Source organism: Pseudorca crassidens, chromosome 19 (genome assembly GCF_039906515.1).
Source record: "Pseudorca crassidens isolate mPseCra1 chromosome 19, mPseCra1.hap1, whole genome shotgun sequence".
Taxonomy (NCBI): Eukaryota; Metazoa; Chordata; class Mammalia; order Artiodactyla; family Delphinidae; genus Pseudorca; species Pseudorca crassidens.
In genome coordinates this window covers 23,857,461-23,870,060 of record NC_090314.1, presented here as the reverse complement: position 1 = coordinate 23,870,060, position 12,600 = coordinate 23,857,461, and the positions used below count along the sequence as shown (strand labels likewise).

The window sequence follows — 12,600 nt, the reverse complement described above, 5'->3', positions numbered from 1 at the left end:
AGGCAGGAGGGCCGGCCCGGGCTGCGGCCGGGCTGCGCCTAGCTCCGCGTGGGCGGGCAGGACCGATGCCCAAGGGACCACGGGCCCCGGGGCCTGAAGCCTCCGGGGCCACGTCCCTGTGAGCGACGTGCGGGATCTTGGGCGGGGCGCCAAGCGCCGAAGGGTTTGCTGGGTCACGGCCGCCCTGGGCTGGGAGGTGGTCGCCAAACCCTCCGCCGCCGCCCGATACCCGAGACCTCCGTTCCCCCTGCCTGGGCGGGCGAGGGGGCCCTGCCGGGGCGGGCCGGCCGCCAGGCTGGCGTTAAGGCGCCAGCGCCAGCGAAACTGGGCCTCAAGAGGCAGCCGTCGGCCCCCGCCCCCGTCTACGGCCATACCACCCTGAACGCGCCCGATCTCGTCTGATCTCGGAAGCTAAGCAGGGTCGGGCCTGGTTAGTACTTGGATGGGAGACCGCCTGGGAATACCGGGTGCTGTAGGCTTTTTGCCTCCCGCTCCGCCCGCCTTCTCCTTTACTCGCCCGCGGCGGGGGGGCCGCCGGCTCCGCCCCCGCCGAGCCCCGCTGCAGGCAGTAGTCAAGGTGGTTTACCTGCCCGAGCAGGAAGCTTGGGCGACGGCAGAAGTGGGAAGAAACTCTTGAGCGCAGGTTCTTGGGATCCACGGAGCAGCGCATGCACATGCCATGGGTGCCTACACAGCTGGCTTGCTTGTCTGTGGGGAAAGGCGAGATGGGTCAGGGCCTGGGTTCCTGAGGGGCTGAGAATCAAGGCAGGGATAGAAGAAAGGGGACAGGCCCACATCCCCTGAACCCACGCCGGCGCCCACTCACCTTTGTGGAAAATACGATTGAAAAGTGCCCGCAAGAATCTCTTCAGATGCCTCCAGAGTTGAGGGAAGAAGGGGAGGGGGGAGGCCGGGAGCAGGGTGAGCCCTGAAATCCAACCCTTGTCCTGTCACACCCCAGCAGCCCTCCCACCTCAGCCCCTTCAAGACCCCAGGGCTCCCCCAACCGCGCTGCACAGATCCTGCCCTGACCATAGTCACCATGTTGATCCCCACGTTGAGCAAGATGAAGCTGACCGGGATCAGAAGAATTGAGTATCCTTGCTCCTGGCATTTCCTGGGGATGGGGCCAGTGAACGGCTCGGCTCGGTAGTAGTTTCGCTCACCCATGGCCGTTGGTCCCAGGACTGCCTGGGCCCTCTGCCCTCCAGTTTTAACTGGGAGCCAGACTGGGTCATAATGGGGCAGGTGGTGAGGTCACAGTGAGGGAGGGGGATGAAAAGGAGGGCCCAGAGTGGCATTCCCTGGTAACCAGGGTCAGGTAAGCTGAGCCTGGACAGTCAAACAGGGCCCGGTGGCCGGCATACATCCCCTCGAGCGGTCACTCATTCGCTCACCGCCCGCTGACTCACTTGTTCAAATGACACATTGCGTCTCTTGGCCCCTCTTGAGACTAGGAAGACCTTGGCCTCAGAGGCCTGCTGAAGGCCTGGCTGGAGTCCAGAGCCTCAGCCTTCTTCATGCCCTTCACTGGGCCTGGAGCTGGACCTGCCCAGATGTGGAACCTCCCAGTTTGGAAGCAACGTCTTGTATGAGGCTCTCTGTGGACAGGGACAGCTGAGACACAGAGGAGGTGCCCAGAGACCAGGGGTTTGGAGTCTGCAGCTGCAGATGTACTTAGTGCATGGTATAGGACCAGGAGGGGCCTGCTGGCAGAACTGTGGCCACTAAACCAAAGGGACCCTCAGGCCAAGAAGGGGACACTGGCTTCTTATTGCAGGAAGCCAAGCGCAGGGACCCAGGCTGGCAGAAGGAGTGGCGCTTCCAAGCCACAGACCACCAATGTTTCCTGGACTCTGGAGCTCTTTATTCCTCTCTCCATGCCCTGCCGCCCCCTGCCCCTGCCCCCATTTGCTGCTGGTAAGTTCATTTTCCCAGTCTGGCTCCCGTGCAGAGAGGGCCTGGAGGCCGAGGTGGAAGGTAGCAGCGAGTTGGCCCGCGCTTGGCCCTCCTGCGGTTGCCGCTTCAGCACCAGACTGTCATACACACCTGGTAGTTGGCATTGCCTCCCGGGTTCCGGCTGAGTGGCATGAAGGTGGGCGGGGGTGGAGGGTGCTCGGTAGCCTGGACGTCGGGCAGGAGGTGAGAGGGGCGGAGGAGCAGCGCTGAGCTGGGAGCCGGGGCCCGCTGGTCCGAGGCCTCGGCCAGTACCGTGAGGGAGGCGGAGGTGGCCACAGGGCGCCGCAAGGGCAGGATCTCAGCCCATTCGGCCAGCGGGTGCCGCACCTCGTGGGGATCGCGGGAGTAATCCAAGTGTCCCGTGGAGGGATGCAGGCTGCGGTTGGACTCGCTGTGAGCACAGCTGGGGAGGCTACGTCTGTGGGCCGGTGGGGTGTCGCGCTACCAGGCTTCGGGCCGGTAGACCCGAGGCACCAGAGCGGATGGAGGCTCAGAGCCCTCCAGACCCAGACTCCGCCATGGGCCCAGTTGCCGTCATTTCGGCCCGCGAGCCCCTCGACCTGCACCTGGCCGCCCCCACCGGCGCCCAGCCCCGGCGCCGCCACCTGTGTGCCGGTGTGTCCCTCCACAGCTCCCTCCGACAAAAGCCCCCCCACACCCCGCCCCTGTGGCGTGTCACCGCGGCCGGGTGCAGGAGCGGGATCGAGGGCAGGGGCCGCTTCCCCGGGCCTGCCGGCCACCAGGGGCGGGGTCCTGAGCTCGGCGGGGGGTGTGGGGGCAAGGGTGGCCTTGCCGGGGCAGAGGGGCCGTGGCGACTCAATGGTGGCTCCCGGTGGCTTCGGGCCGGCTGCTGTCGGGCAGGAGGGCCGGCCCGGGCTGCGGCCGGGCTGCGCCTAGCTCCGCGTGGGCGGGCAGGACCGATGCCCAAGGGACCACGGGCCCCGGGCCCTGAAGCCTCCGGGGCCACGTCCCTGTGAGCGACGTGCGGGATCTTGGGCGGGGCGCCAAGCGCCGAAGGGTTTGCTGGGTCACGGCCGCCCTGGGCTGGGAGGTGGTCGCCAAACCCTCCGCCGCCGCCCGATACCCGAGACCTCCGTTCCCCCTGCCTGGGCGGGCGAGGGGGCCCTGCCGGGGCGGGCCGGCCGCCAGGCTGGCGTTAAGGCGCCAGCGCCGGCGAAACTGGGCCTCAAGAAGCAGCCGTCGGCCCCCGCCCCCGTCTACGGCCATACCACCCTGAACGCGCCCGATCTCGTCTGATCTCGGAAGCTAAGCAGGGTCGGGCCTGGTTAGTACTTGGATGGGAGACCGCCTGGGAATACCGGGTGCTGTAGGCTTTTTGCCTCCCGCTCCGCCCGCCTTCTCCTTTACTCGCCCGCGGCGGGGGGGCCGCCGGCTCCGCCCCCGCCGAGCCCCGCTGCAGGCAGTAGTCAAGGTGGTTTACCTGCCCGAGCAGGAAGCTTGGGCGACGGCAGAAGTGGGAAGAAACTCTTGAGCGCAGGTTCTTGGGATCCACGGAGCAGCGCATGCACATGCCATGGGTGCCTACACAGCTGGCTTGCTTGTCTGTGGGGAAAGGCGAGATGGGTCAGGGCCTGGGTTCCTGAGGGGCTGAGAATCAAGGCAGGGATAGAAGAAAGGGGACAGGCCCACATCCCCTGAACCCACGCCGGCGCCCACTCACCTTTGTGGAAAATACGATTGAAAAGTGCCCGCAAGAATCTCTTCAGATGCCTCCAGAGTTGAGGGAAGAAGGGGAGGGGGGAGGCCGGGAGCAGGGTGAGCCCTGAAATCCAACCCTTGTCCTGTCACACCCCAGCAGCCCTCCCACCTCAGCCCCTTCAAGACCCCAGGGCTCCCCCAACCGCGCTGCACAGATCCTGCCCTGACCATAGTCACCATGTTGATCCCCACGTTGAGCAAGATGAAGCTGACCGGGATCAGAAGAATTGAGTATCCTTGCTCCTGGCATTTCCTGGGGATGGGGCCAGTGAACGGCTCGGCTCGGTAGTAGTTTCGCTCACCCATGGCCGTTGGTCCCAGGACTGCCTGGGCCCTCTGCCCTCCAGTTTTAACTGGGAGCCAGACTGGGTCATAATGGGGCAGGTGGTGAGGTCACAGTGAGGGAGGGGGATGAAAAGGAGGGCCCAGAGTGGCATTCCCTGGTAACCAGGGTCAGGTAAGCTGAGCCTGGACAGTCAAACAGGGCCCGGTGGCCGGCATACATCCCCTCGAGCGGTCACTCATTCGCTCACCGCCCGCTGACTCACTTGTTCAAATGACACATTGCGTCTCTTGGCCCCTCTTGAGACTAGGAAGACCTTGGCCTCAGAGGCCTGCTGAAGGCCTGGCTGGAGTCCAGAGCCTCAGCCTTCTTCATGCCCTTCACTGGGCCTGGAGCTGGACCTGCCCAGATGTGGAACCTCCCAGTTTGGAAGCAACGTCTTGTATGAGGCTCTCTGTGGACAGGGACAGCTGAGACACAGAGGAGGTGCCCAGAGACCAGGGGTTTGGAGTCTGCAGCTGCAGATGTACTTAGTGCATGGTATAGGACCAGGAGGGGCCTGCTGGCAGAACTGTGGCCACTAAACCAAAGGGACCCTCAGGCCAAGAAGGGGACACTGGCTTCTTATTGCAGGAAGCCAAGCGCAGGGACCCAGGCTGGCAGAAGGAGTGGCGCTTCCAAGCCACAGACCACCAATGTTTCCTGGACTCTGGAGCTCTTTATTCCTCTCTCCATGCCCTGCCGCCCCCTGCCCCTGCCCCCATTTGCTGCTGGTAAGTTCATTTTCCCAGTCTGGCTCCCGTGCAGAGAGGGCCTGGAGGCCGAGGTGGAAGGTAGCAGCGAGTTGGCCCGCGCTTGGCCCTCCTGCGGTTGCCGCTTCAGCACCAGACTGTCATACACACCTGGTAGTTGGCATTGCCTCCCGGGTTCCGGCTGAGTGGCATGAAGGTGGGCGGGGGTGGAGGGTGCTCGGTAGCCTGGACGTCGGGCAGGAGGTGAGAGGGGCGGAGGAGCAGCGCTGAGCTGGGAGCCGGGGCCCGCTGGTCCGAGGCCTCGGCCAGTACCGTGAGGGAGGCGGAGGTGGCCACAGGGCGCCGCAAGGGCAGGATCTCAGCCCATTCGGCCAGCGGGTGCCGCACCTCGTGGGGATCGCGGGAGTAATCCAAGTGTCCCGTGGAGGGATGCAGGCTGCGGTTGGACTCGCTGTGAGCACAGCTGGGGAGGCTACGTCTGTGGGCCGGTGGGGTGTCGCGCTACCAGGCTTCGGGCCGGTAGACCCGAGGCACCAGAGCGGATGGAGGCTCAGAGCCCTCCAGACCCAGACTCCGCCATGGGCCCAGTTGCCGTCATTTCGGCCCGCGAGCCCCTCGACCTGCACCTGGCCGCCCCCACCGGCGCCCAGCCCCGGCGCCGCCACCTGTGTGCCGGTGTGTCCCTCCACAGCTCCCTCCGACAAAAGCCCCCCCACACCCCGCCCCTGTGGCGTGTCACCGCGGCCGGGTGCAGGAGCGGGATCGAGGGCAGGGGCCGCTTCCCCGGGCCTGCCGGCCACCAGGGGCGGGGTCCTGAGCTCGGCGGGGGGTGTGGGGGCAAGGGTGGCCTTGCCGGGGCTGAGGGGCCGTGGCGACTCAATGGTGGCTCCCGGTGGCTTCGGGCCGGCTGCTGTCGGGCAGGAGGGCCGGCCCGGGCTGCGGCCGGGCTGCGCCTAGCTCCGCGTGGGCGGGCAGGACCGATGCCCAAGGGACCACGGGCCCCGGGGCCTGAAGCCTCCGGGGCCACGTCCCTGTGAGCGACGTGCGGGATCTTGGGCGGGGCGCCAAGCGCCGAAGGGTTTGCTGGGTCACGGCCGCCCTGGGCTGGGAGGTGGTCGCCAAACCCTCCGCCGCCGCCCGATACCCGAGACCTCCGTTCCCCCTGCCTGGGCGGGCGAGGGGGCCCTGCCGGGGCGGGCCGGCCGCCAGGCTGGCGTTAAGGCGCCAGCGCCAGCGAAACTGGGCCTCAAGAGGCAGCCGTCGGCCCCCGCCCCCGTCTACGGCCATACCACCCTGAACGCGCCCGATCTCGTCTGATCTCGGAAGCTAAGCAGGGTCGGGCCTGGTTAGTACTTGGATGGGAGACCGCCTGGGAATACCGGGTGCTGTAGGCTTTTTGCCTCCCGCTCCGCCCGCCTTCTCCTTTACTCGCCCGCGGCGGGGGGGCCGCCGGCTCCGCCCCCGCCGAGCCCCGCTGCAGGCAGTAGTCAAGGTGGTTTACCTGCCCGAGCAGGAAGCTTGGGCGACGGCAGAAGTGGGAAGAAACTCTTGAGCGCAGGTTCTTGGGATCCACGGAGCAGCGCATGCACATGCCATGGGTGCCTACACAGCTGGCTTGCTTGTCTGTGGGGAAAGGCGAGATGGGTCAGGGCCTGGGTTCCTGAGGGGCTGAGAATCAAGGCAGGGATAGAAGAAAGGGGACAGGCCCACATCCCCTGAACCCACGCCGGCGCCCACTCACCTTTGTGGAAAATACGATTGAAAAGTGCCCGCAAGAATCTCTTCAGATGCCTCCAGAGTTGAGGGAAGAAGGGGAGGGGGGAGGCCGGGAGCAGGGTGAGCCCTGAAATCCAACCCTTGTCCTGTCACACCCCAGCAGCCCTCCCACCTCAGCCCCTTCAAGACCCCAGGGCTCCCCCAACCGCGCTGCACAGATCCTGCCCTGACCATAGTCACCATGTTGATCCCCACGTTGAGCAAGATGAAGCTGACCGGGATCAGAAGAATTGAGTATCCTTGCTCCTGGCATTTCCTGGGGATGGGGCCAGTGAACGGCTCGGCTCGGTAGTAGTTTCGCTCACCCATGGCCGTTGGTCCCAGGACTGCCTGGGCCCTCTGCCCTCCAGTTTTAACTGGGAGCCAGACTGGGTCATAATGGGGCAGGTGGTGAGGTCACAGTGAGGGAGGGGGATGAAAAGGAGGGCCCAGAGTGGCATTCCCTGGTAACCAGGGTCAGGTAAGCTGAGCCTGGACAGTCAAACAGGGCCCGGTGGCCGGCATACATCCCCTCGAGCGGTCACTCATTCGCTCACCGCCCGCTGACTCACTTGTTCAAATGACACATTGCGTCTCTTGGCCCCTCTTGAGACTAGGAAGACCTTGGCCTCAGAGGCCTGCTGAAGGCCTGGCTGGAGTCCAGAGCCTCAGCCTTCTTCATGCCCTTCACTGGGCCTGGAGCTGGACCTGCCCAGATGTGGAACCTCCCAGTTTGGAAGCAACGTCTTGTATGAGGCTCTCTGTGGACAGGGACAGCTGAGACACAGAGGAGGTGCCCAGAGACCAGGGGTTTGGAGTCTGCAGCTGCAGATGTACTTAGTGCATGGTATAGGACCAGGAGGGGCCTGCTGGCAGAACTGTGGCCACTAAACCAAAGGGACCCTCAGGCCAAGAAGGGGACACTGGCTTCTTATTGCAGGAAGCCAAGCGCAGGGACCCAGGCTGGCAGAAGGAGTGGCGCTTCCAAGCCACAGACCACCAATGTTTCCTGGACTCTGGAGCTCTTTATTCCTCTCTCCATGCCCTGCCGCCCCCTGCCCCTGCCCCCATTTGCTGCTGGTAAGTTCATTTTCCCAGTCTGGCTCCCGTGCAGAGAGGGCCTGGAGGCCGAGGTGGAAGGTAGCAGCGAGTTGGCCCGCGCTTGGCCCTCCTGCGGTTGCCGCTTCAGCACCAGACTGTCATACACACCTGGTAGTTGGCATTGCCTCCCGGGTTCCGGCTGAGTGGCATGAAGGTGGGCGGGGGTGGAGGGTGCTCGGTAGCCTGGACGTCGGGCAGGAGGTGAGAGGGGCGGAGGAGCAGCGCTGAGCTGGGAGCCGGGGCCCGCTGGTCCGAGGCCTCGGCCAGTACCGTGAGGGAGGCGGAGGTGGCCACAGGGCGCCGCAAGGGCAGGATCTCAGCCCATTCGGCCAGCGGGTGCCGCACCTCGTGGGGATCGCGGGAGTAATCCAAGTGTCCCGTGGAGGGATGCAGGCTGCGGTTGGACTCGCTGTGAGCACAGCTGGGGAGGCTACGTCTGTGGGCCGGTGGGGTGTCGCGCTACCAGGCTTCGGGCCGGTAGACCCGAGGCACCAGAGCGGATGGAGGCTCAGAGCCCTCCAGACCCAGACTCCGCCATGGGCCCAGTTGCCGTCATTTCGGCCCGCGAGCCCCTCGACCTGCACCTGGCCGCCCCCACCGGCGCCCAGCCCCGGCGCCGCCACCTGTGTGCCGGTGTGTCCCTCCACAGCTCCCTCCGACAAAAGCCCCCCCACACCCCGCCCCTGTGGCGTGTCACCGCGGCCGGGTGCAGGAGCGGGATCGAGGGCAGGGGCCGCTTCCCCGGGCCTGCCGGCCACCAGGGGCGGGGTCCTGAGCTCGGCGGGGGGTGTGGGGGCAAGGGTGGCCTTGCCGGGGCTGAGGGGCCGTGGCGACTCAATGGTGGCTCCCGGTGGCTTCGGGCCGGCTGCTGTCGGGCAGGAGGGCCGGCCCGGGCTGCGGCCGGGCTGCGCCTAGCTCCGCGTGGGCGGGCAGGACCGATGCCCAAGGGACCACGGGCCCCGGGGCCTGAAGCCTCCGGGGCCACGTCCCTGTGAGCGACGTGCGGGATCTTGGGCGGGGCGCCAAGCGCCGAAGGGTTTGCTGGGTCACGGCCGCCCTGGGCTGGGAGGTGGTCGCCAAACCCTCCGCCGCCGCCCGATACCCGAGACCTCCGTTCCCCCTGCCTGGGCGGGCGAGGGGGCCCTGCCGGGGCGGGCCGGCCGCCAGGCTGGCGTTAAGGCGCCAGCGCCAGCGAAACTGGGCCTCAAGAGGCAGCCGTCGGCCCCCGCCCCCGTCTACGGCCATACCACCCTGAACGCGCCCGATCTCGTCTGATCTCGGAAGCTAAGCAGGGTCGGGCCTGGTTAGTACTTGGATGGGAGACCGCCTGGGAATACCGGGTGCTGTAGGCTTTTTGCCTCCCGCTCCGCCCGCCTTCTCCTTTACTCGCCCGCGGCGGGGGGGCCGCCGGCTCCGCCCCCGCCGAGCCCCGCTGCAGGCAGTAGTCAAGGTGGTTTACCTGCCCGAGCAGGAAGCTTGGGCGACGGCAGAAGTGGGAAGAAACTCTTGAGCGCAGGTTCTTGGGATCCACGGAGCAGCGCATGCACATGCCATGGGTGCCTACACAGCTGGCTTGCTTGTCTGTGGGGAAAGGCGAGATGGGTCAGGGCCTGGGTTCCTGAGGGGCTGAGAATCAAGGCAGGGATAGAAGAAAGGGGACAGGCCCACATCCCCTGAACCCACGCCGGCGCCCACTCACCTTTGTGGAAAATACGATTGAAAAGTGCCCGCAAGAATCTCTTCAGATGCCTCCAGAGTTGAGGGAAGAAGGGGAGGGGGGAGGCCGGGAGCAGGGTGAGCCCTGAAATCCAACCCTTGTCCTGTCACACCCCAGCAGCCCTCCCACCTCAGCCCCTTCAAGACCCCAGGGCTCCCCCAACCGCGCTGCACAGATCCTGCCCTGACCATGGTCACCATGTTGATCCCCACGTTGAGCAAGATGAAGCTGACCGGGATCAGAAGAATTGAGTATCCTTGCTCCTGGCATTTCCTGGGGATGGGGCCAGTGAACGGCTCGGCTCGGTAGTAGTTTCGCTCACCCATGGCCGTTGGTCCCAGGACTGCCTGGGCCCTCTGCCCTCCAGTTTTAACTGGGAGCCAGACTGGGTCATAATGGGGCAGGTGGTGAGGTCACAGTGAGGGAGGGGGATGAAAAGGAGGGCCCAGAGTGGCATTCCCTGGTAACCAGGGTCAGGTAAGCTGAGCCTGGACAGTCAAACAGGGCCCGGTGGCCGGCATACATCCCCTCGAGCGGTCACTCATTCGCTCACCGCCCGCTGACTCACTTGTTCAAATGACACATTGCGTCTCTTGGCCCCTCTTGAGACTAGGAAGACCTTGGCCTCAGAGGCCTGCTGAAGGCCTGGCTGGAGTCCAGAGCCTCAGCCTTCTTCATGCCCTTCACTGGGCCTGGAGCTGGACCTGCCCAGATGTGGAACCTCCCAGTTTGGAAGCAACGTCTTGTATGAGGCTCTCTGTGGACAGGGACAGCTGAGACACAGAGGAGGTGCCCAGAGACCAGGGGTTTGGAGTCTGCAGCTGCAGATGTACTTAGTGCATGGTATAGGACCAGGAGGGGCCTGCTGGCAGAACTGTGGCCACTAAACCAAAGGGACCCTCAGGCCAAGAAGGGGACACTGGCTTCTTATTGCAGGAAGCCAAGCGCAGGGACCCAGGCTGGCAGAAGGAGTGGCGCTTCCAAGCCACAGACCACCAATGTTTCCTGGACTCTGGAGCTCTTTATTCCTCTCTCCATGCCCTGCCGCCCCCTGCCCCTGCCCCCATTTGCTGCTGGTAAGTTCATTTTCCCAGTCTGGCTCCCGTGCAGAGAGGGCCTGGAGGCCGAGGTGGAAGGTAGCAGCGAGTTGGCCCGCGCTTGGCCCTCCTGCGGTTGCCGCTTCAGCACCAGACTGTCATACACACCTGGTAGTTGGCATTGCCTCCCGGGTTCCGGCTGAGTGGCATGAAGGTGGGCGGGGGTGGAGGGTGCTCGGTAGCCTGGACGTCGGGCAGGAGGTGAGAGGGGCGGAGGAGCAGCGCTGAGCTGGGAGCCGGGGCCCGCTGGTCCGAGGCCTCGGCCAGTACCGTGAGGGAGGCGGAGGTGGCCACAGGGCGCCGCAAGGGCAGGATCTCAGCCCATTCGGCCAGCGGGTGCCGCACCTCGTGGGGATCGCGGGAGTAATCCAAGTGTCCCGTGGAGGGATGCAGGCTGCGGTTGGACTCGCTGTGAGCACAGCTGGGGAGGCTACGTCTGTGGGCCGGTGGGGTGTCGCGCTACCAGGCTTCGGGCCGGTAGACCCGAGGCACCAGAGCGGATGGAGGCTCAGAGCCCTCCAGACCCAGACTCCGCCATGGGCCCAGTTGCCGTCATTTCGGCCCGCGAGCCCCTCGACCTGCACCTGGCCGCCCCCACCGGCGCCCAGCCCCGGCGCCGCCACCTGTGTGCCGGTGTGTCCCTCCACAGCTCCCTCCGACAAAAGCCCCCCCACACCCCGCCCCTCTGGCGTGTCACCGCGGTTGGGTGCTGGAGCGGGATCGAGGGCAGGGGCCGCTTCCCCGGGCCTGCCGGCCACCAGGGGCGGGGTCCTGAGCTCGGCGGGGGGTGTGGGGGCAAGGGTGGCCTTGCCGGGGCTGAGGGGCCGTGGCGACTCAATGGTGGCTCCCGGTGGCTTCGGGCCGGCTGCTGTCGGGCAGGAGGGCCGGCCCGGGCTGCGGCCGGGCTGCGCCTAGCGCCGCGTGGGCGGGCAGGGCCGATGCCCAAGGGACCGCGGGCCCCGGGCCCTGAAGCCTCCGGGGCCACGTCCCTGTGAGCGACGTGCGGGATCTTGGGCGGGGCGCCAAGCGCCGAAGGGTTTGCTGGGTCACGGCCGCCCTGGGCTGGGAGGTGGTCGCCAAACCCTCCGCCGCCGCCCGATACCCGAGACCTCCGTTCCCCCTGCCTGGGCGGGCGAGGGGGCCCTGTCGGGGCGGGCCGGCCGCCAGGCTGGCGTTAAGGCGCCAGCGCCAGCGAAACTGGGCCTCAAGAGGCAGCCGTCGGCCCCCGCCCCCGTCTACGGCCATACCACCCTGAACGCGCCCGATCTCGTCTGATCTCGGAAGCTAAGCAGGGTCGGGCCTGGTTAGTACTTGGATGGGAGACCGCCTGGGAATACCGGGTGCTGTAGGCTTTTTGCCTCCCGCTCCGCCCGCCTTCTCCTTTACTCGCCCGCGGCGGGGGCCGCCGGCTCCGCCCCCGCCGGGCCCCGCTGCAGGCCCCACCTCCTCAGGCCCCTCCCACCACGGCGCGCGCCGGCGGGGGCGCTCCCCGCCGGCCCGGCCGGCCAGGCGGCCAGAAGGCGGCCCTGGAAGGCAGCCGCACCCCAGACGCTCCCGGGGTGGCTGGCCCGGACCCAGACTCCGCCGCGGGCCCAGTGGCCGTCCTTTCGGCCCGCGAGCCCCTCGACCTGCACCTGGCCGCCCCCACCGGCGCCCAGCCCCGGCGCCGCCACCTGTGTGCCTGTGTGTCCCTCCACAGCTCCCTCCGACAAAAGCCCCGCCCCACCACCACCCCGCCCCTCTGGCGTGTCACCGCGGTTGGGTGCGGGAGCGGGATCGAGGGCAGGGGCCGCTTCCCCGGGCCTGCCGGCCACCAGGGGCGGGGTCCTGAGCTCGGCGGGGGGTGTGGGGGCAAGGGTGGCCTTGCCGGGGCAGAGGGGCCGTGGCGACTCAATGGTGGCTCCCGGTGGCTTCGGGCCGGCTGCTGTCGGGCAGGAGGGCCGGCCCGGGCTGCGGCCGGGCTGCGCCTAGCGCCGCGTGGGCGGGCAGGACCGATGCCCAAGGGACCGCGGGCCCCGGGCCCTGAAGCCTCCGGGGCCACGTCCCTGTGAGCGACGTGCGGGATCTTGGGCGGGGCGCCAAGCGCCGAAGGGTTTGCTGGGTCACGGCCGCCCTGGGCTGGGAGGTGGTCGCCAAACCCTCCGCCGCCGCCCGATACCCGAGACCTCCGTTCCCCCTGCCTGGGCGGGCGAGGGGGCCCTGCCGGGGCGGGCCGGC

The 12,600-nt window shown here is 67.2% G+C and overlaps 5 non-coding genes across 5 annotated transcripts; all 5 read left to right on the top strand.

Annotated features, from left to right (window-relative positions):
* The first annotated feature begins 360 nt into the window (after positions 1–360).
* Positions 361–479, top strand: LOC137213807 (5S ribosomal RNA). The gene has a single exon (XR_010938428.1). It is a non-coding gene; the product is annotated as a 5S ribosomal RNA (ribosomal RNA).
* Positions 480–3,174: 2,695 nt separating this feature from the next.
* LOC137213806 (5S ribosomal RNA) lies at positions 3,175–3,293 on the top strand. Its single transcript, XR_010938427.1, has one exon. It is a non-coding gene; the product is annotated as a 5S ribosomal RNA (ribosomal RNA).
* Positions 3,294–5,988: 2,695 nt separating this feature from the next.
* On the top strand, positions 5,989–6,107 carry LOC137213805 (5S ribosomal RNA). The gene has a single exon (XR_010938426.1). It is a non-coding gene; the product is annotated as a 5S ribosomal RNA (ribosomal RNA).
* A 2,695-nt stretch (positions 6,108–8,802) lies between these two features.
* LOC137213804 (5S ribosomal RNA) lies at positions 8,803–8,921 on the top strand. The gene has a single exon (XR_010938425.1). It is a non-coding gene; the product is annotated as a 5S ribosomal RNA (ribosomal RNA).
* Positions 8,922–11,616: 2,695 nt separating this feature from the next.
* LOC137213802 (5S ribosomal RNA) lies at positions 11,617–11,735 on the top strand. Its single transcript, XR_010938424.1, has one exon. It is a non-coding gene; the product is annotated as a 5S ribosomal RNA (ribosomal RNA).
* Positions 11,736–12,600: the final 865 nt, after the last annotated feature.